Source organism: Podarcis pityusensis, assembly GCF_964106645.2.
Source record: "Podarcis pityusensis genome assembly, chromosome: Z".
Taxonomy (NCBI): domain Eukaryota; kingdom Metazoa; phylum Chordata; class Lepidosauria; order Squamata; family Lacertidae; genus Podarcis; species Podarcis pityusensis.
Window position 1 is genome coordinate 16,833,423 of NC_138044.1, and position 5,835 is coordinate 16,839,257.

General features: G+C 50.9%; 1 long non-coding RNA gene across 1 annotated transcript; it reads left to right on the top strand.

Moving 5' to 3' along the window:
- On the top strand, nt 1-4,081 carry LOC308468095. The gene is made up of 2 exons (XR_013981468.1): nt 1-283; nt 3,902-4,081. It is a non-coding gene; the product is annotated as an uncharacterized lncRNA (long non-coding RNA).
- Nucleotides 4,082-5,835: the final 1,754 nt, after the last annotated feature.

The window sequence follows — 5,835 nt, forward strand, 5'->3', positions numbered from 1 at the left end:
GAGAGTTGTGTATATTTAGCCTGGAAAAGAGGAGACTGAGAGGAGACATGATAGCCATCTTCAAATATCTCAAGGGCTGTCACGTGAAAGATGGAGCCAGCTTGTTTTCTCCTGCTCCAGAGGGTACGACGCAAACCACTGGCTTCAAGTTACAAGAAAGGAGATTCCGACTAAACATCAGGAAGAACTTTCTGACAGTAGGAGCTGTTCAACAGTGGAATGGACTCCCTCGGGAAGTGGTGGACTGTTATGTACTAAGCTTGGAACCTAGAACAATAGGCAAGTAGGATCCTAGAATGCAACAACTGATTGGCTTGCAAAGACCAATCAGGCTCCAGGAGGAAGTTAATCAGCCTATTAGGCTGGTAGGATTGTAGAATGCAACAACTGATTGGCCTGCAGGAAAAGACCAATCAGGCTCCAGGAGGGAAGCAGAATCAGCCAATCAGACAGGACTCATTGTGTAAATAATGTATATAAAAGCCTGAGGTTTGGGGGGCAATTCAATCACTGTTTTACAAGCTGCAATAAAGAGCATGAAATCACTACAGGACTCCAAGTATATTTCACTGGTGACGAAGGTGGGATCCTGCTGAGCTGTCTGCTGCGCACCGCACACAGCTGCCACAGGCAACACAGCACCGCACCGCACATCCAGGCTACAGCTCCAGGACCCAAGGACCTAGAATGGCGACAGACAACAGCTTCATGCCATTCAGCCCAGCCTCAGGAGACTGGGAAGAATACGCCACCCGCTTCCAGTTCCTCCTGGAGGCAAAGGATGTCACTGACGCAGCCAAGAAGAGGGCGACCTTCTTCAGCGTCTGTGGAGAAGAAACGGTCGAGATCGCCCGAGCCCTCCTCGCTTCCGCAAATATTGCAACTGTTCCTTACGACATGATAATGGAATGGCTGAAGGAGCACTTCTTGCCACAGCCCTCAGTGGTAGCATGTCGCAACGCCTTCTACGCAAAGCGTAAGCCCCAGGAGAAACCATAACCGGGTATGTGACCTCCCTCTGCCAGGCTGCCCAGCTCTGCAACTTCACAGAGCTGGAGAACATGCTCCGTGACCCCCTCGTGGGCGGCCTGAGGGATGAGAAGCTGCAGCGGTACCTCTACGCCAAGAAGGACCTGACGTTCCAGGTCACTCTAGAGGAGGCTCTAGCAACTGAAGCCTCCGAGAGGTCAGCGCAAGGATTCCGGTCAAACATGTCTTCCCAACCGAGGGTCCACCATGTGGACCTCACTGATGACTCAGAATCCGACCGGGAAGATGTGCACCGAGTGCAGCAGCGCACACAAGCCGCATGCCCACCATGACAGCCTCGTCCGGAAGAGGGGAACTGCGCAAGCTGCGGGGAGAGCCATGAGTGGAGGACTTGCTGTTTCCGCAACTCATAATGCCAACAATGCAGAAAAGTGGGACACATTGCCCGGGTGTGCCGTGCCCGACACCTTGAACCAGATGGCCGACCCAAGACTCCCAGGCCCTGTGGTCTGACACACCAAGGCAACTCGATGGAGATCACAGACTGTCAGGTATACCAGTTGCCTCATTCTAACGCGGAAAAAAATTACATCAAGGTACAGATAGAGGGAGCCCCGTGCTGCATGGAGCTTGATACAGGCTCAACCCTGACCATATCTTGGCATGGACATTAAGGAAATTGTGTCCCAGTGGCGGCCCCAAGCTTAGGCCGGCCCATTCACCCTCTGGGACTTCCAAAAACGCAAGGTCCCCATGATGGGGGTGGGAACCTTCAATGTACAATATCAAGGGCAGAAGCGGCGATTGGACTTGATCGTGGTCAAGGAGCCCTACGTTAGCTTACTGGGGTTGGTGTGGTTTGGGCCACTGGGGCTAGCCATCACCGGGGTGAACCGCACTACCTCACACGTGGATGTGGATGCCATCTGCAAAGAGTTTCCGGAGGTTTTCAATGGGGCATTGGGACGATATACAGCCCCCCCCATTGGCCTACAACTAGACACCACCGTACGACCCATCAGGTTCAAGGCCCACTGGGTCCCATTCGCCCTTAAACCCCGGATCAACGAGGAATTAGACTGGCTTGTGGAGCAAGGAGTGCTCAAGCTGGTGCCTAACGCCCCCTGGGAAACCCCAATCGTCACACCTGTCAAGCCCAACGGCTCAGTCCGCATCTGCGCAGACTACAAATGTACCATAAACAAGGCCCTTATGGCTCATACATACCCGGTGCCAGTGGTCAGCCATGTCCTCGCCACCTTGGCGGGGTCTAAGATTTTTGGCAAGCTGGACCTGGCCCAGGCCTATCAGCAGTTGCCAGTGGACGAGGCCACCGCCAAGGCACAGACAATTGTAACACACAGGGGCATGTTCCGTGTCAAGCGGCTGCAATTTGGCGTCAGCGTGGCGCCAGGCATATTCCAAAATCTAATGGACTCTCTCCTCAAAGGAATTCCTGGCATCACCCCCTTCTTTGATGATGTGTTGATCGCTGGGACCACGCCGGGGGAATTTGGGGACCGACTCCGCACCATCCTGCACTGCTTCCAGACGGACGGCCTCAAGGTGAAGCAGGAAAAGTGTCTGCTAGGAGTGCAACAGGTAGATTTTCTAGGATTTACAGTGGACGCAGATGGAGTCCACCTGACCGGCAACAAGGTGCGGGTTATTTGTGATGCCCCAGCACCTAAGGGTAAGGCGGAACTCCAGGCCTTCTTGGGACTATTGAACTTTTACCATGCCTTCTTACCGCACAAGGCAGCGGTAGTGGAGCCCCTACACAGACTGTTAGACAAGTGGACCCCGTGGGTGTGGGGGCAGCGCTCCAAGCAGTGAAAGATCTGCTCGTCTCGAACTCAGTCCTGGCACACTTTGACAAGAGGTTGCTGGTGGTGCTGGCATGCAACACCTCACCCTATGGTGTTGGCGCCGTACTAGGCCACCAACATCTGGATGGAAGAGAGGTGCTGGTGGCTTGCTTTCCCCAGACCCTCTCCACAGCCAAGAGGAACTATTCGCAATAGACAAAGAGGGCCTGGCAATCATGAAGGGAGTAAAGAAATTTCATGATTTCTTGTATGGGTGTCCCTTTACCGTCGTGATCAACCACAAGCCACTGCTTGGACTATTCGCTCCCAAGAAGCAGACCCCTCAAGTACTGTCACCCCGCATCCTCAGGTGATCGATTTTCCTCACCGGCTACCAGTATACACTGGTCCACAAGCCCGGGAAGGCGATGGGCCACACGGATGCCCTCAGCAGACTGCCACTACCTGAGACCGGCCCCGACCCAGCACCTGTACATGAGGTCATGAGCCTGGAACAGCTTCCTGACCGTCCCATTCAGGCGCCGGAAGTAGCATGCTACTCCATGAAGGACAGGGTCATCTCCCAGGTCCTGGACTGGGAGTTGCGGGGATGGCCCAGTAGCAACCCTGGGCTGGAATTTGCAGGCTATAAGACCTGCAAACATGAACTGTCAGCCCACAAGGGGTGCCTGTTATAGGGAAGCAGGGTGGTCGTTCCCCAGCCTCTGCGCCAAAAGGTACTCACAGCCCTACACGAAACACACCCAGGGAGGGCTGGACAAAGGAATCCCAAGGGGATAGCAGAAGAGTGAGGCCCATAGAGCAGGAGGAGCGGGTAAGGGAGGCAGAACTAGGAAGTTCAGAAGTGACCCCCGAGGCCGAGCAGCCACAGGAACCAGAATCACGACCGAGTAGACCAGCAGCGCCCAACTCAATGGCCCTGTCACAGCTGGCAGCCCCGGAACAAGAGCCAGAACCAGTAACCCCTACCAAGAGACACCCGAGACCACAACGCATACGTAGGCGACTGGCATACCTCAGCGACTACGAATGCTAACCTGGGCGCAACGGGAACTTAGAGGGGAGGGGTGTTATGTACTAAGCTTGGATCCTAGAATGCAACAACTGATTGGCCTGCAGGAAAAGACCAATCAGGCTCCAGGAGGGAAGCAGAATCAGCCAGTCAGACGGGACTCATTGTGTAAATAATGTATATAAAAGCCTGAGGTTTGGGGGGCAATTCAATCACTGTTTTACAAGCTACAATGAAGAGCATGAAATCACTACAGGACTCCGAGTATATTTCATGGACTCTCCTTCTTTGAAGGTTTTTAAGCAGAGGTTCCCCTGCCAACCTAGCAGTTTGAAAGCACGTCAAAGTGCAAGTAGTTAAATAGGTACCGCTCCGGCGGGAAGGTAAATGGCATTTTCGTGCGCTGCTCTGGTTTGCCAGAAGCGGTTTAGTCATGCTGGCCACATGACCCGGAAGCTGTCTGTGGACAAACACCAGCTCCCTTGGCCTGTAGAGCGAGATGAGCGCCACAACCCCAGAGTCGGCCACGACTGGACCTAATGGTCAGGGGTCCCTTTACCTTTAAGCAGAGGTTGGATGCATTAGTTGAGATTCCTGCATTGCAGGGGGGTGGACTAGATGTCTCTCAGGATCCCTTCCAACTCTACGATTCTGATTCTAAGTGCTTTAATTTCTCAAAATATATGACTGTGGCACTCAGCATACTTGCTCGAAATATTATTCTTGTGCTCAGAAGCACATTATCACTTTGATTCTTCAAAGGTGTCAGCACATATGGGAAAGGGAGACACCTAAATCAGTGTTCCTCAACTTGCTGCCCTCCATGGGCTTTCAGCTATCAGTCACTCTCAGCAGCCAATGGTTAGGGGTCCTGGGAGTGCTAACCAATTCCTAATTGCAGGGCTGTAGAGAAGTTTCATCCAAACTCCCAGACCACTTTCATTCATTTGATCTGGAAAGTCGGTTTTTTTGTTATTTTTAAAAAATGCAACTTATATGAGAGATTTTGTGGGTGGGGTGGGTAAACTTTTTACTTTGAACATATTCACTCCAGTCTTAACTGAAGCGAAAATCCCGTTTGCTTCCAGCTTCCCCCAACCTCACCCGAACATCCTCCTGCAAAAATGTGCTTTGGGGGTGGGAAAAGAACGCCCCGGTCCTTTCTACCTGAAAAAGCAAGTTGCAGCCATTCCCAGAGCTGGACGCTAGGAGGAGCTCTAGCAACTACCTTAGTTAAGCCAACCACCTAGAGGCGTCCAGCCCACGCCGCTGTTAAAAAGATTTTAGTTGGAGAAAAACAAACTATTATTTTAAAAAATAAATCCCGACTTTTAAAAAAGGAGAGGAAATTACAAATCTTGCTTTAAAAAACAAAAATAGGCGATTAGTTGTGATAAAAGTCAACCCTATTACAATTTAGAGGTTTATATAATAAAGTTATTTTTTGTAAAAAACGAAAACCTCAGTTTTAAGGAAGATCTTTTTTCCACCTTAACGATTGCGTGTGTGCGCAAGGTAGGAAGATCTTCACAACAGACTTTCAAATGCAAACGCGGCTGGTGCAAAACAACGGAGAATAAAAGCGCCCCCCGCCCCGCAAAAAACCCCCACACCCAAGGTAAGGCAGCAATTTCTTACCTTTAAATTTGGAGCAACCGAAGAACAGAAATACCCTCCCATCCTATGAAGCTGCTCTGGAAGCCGGAGCTTAAATAAAATTAAAATCAAAATCATTCTGAGGTCAGCCTGCAGGTGGTCAGAAAATATTTTTATTACCTTCATTCATTTGGTTGGAAGAGGGGTGTGCGCGTGTATCTGTGGAACACACTCATATACACCACCAAGTGGCACAGAGCAGAGATTAACCAGCTATAAAAAAAGCAAAACCTCAGGATGCCTAAAACTTCAGAAGTACATCTTAGACACAAGGGAGCAAATGGCATTTTAAGGTTTCCCTGCAAACGCCTTGATTTAACTTCCCAAATATATTCATCTTTAAAACAA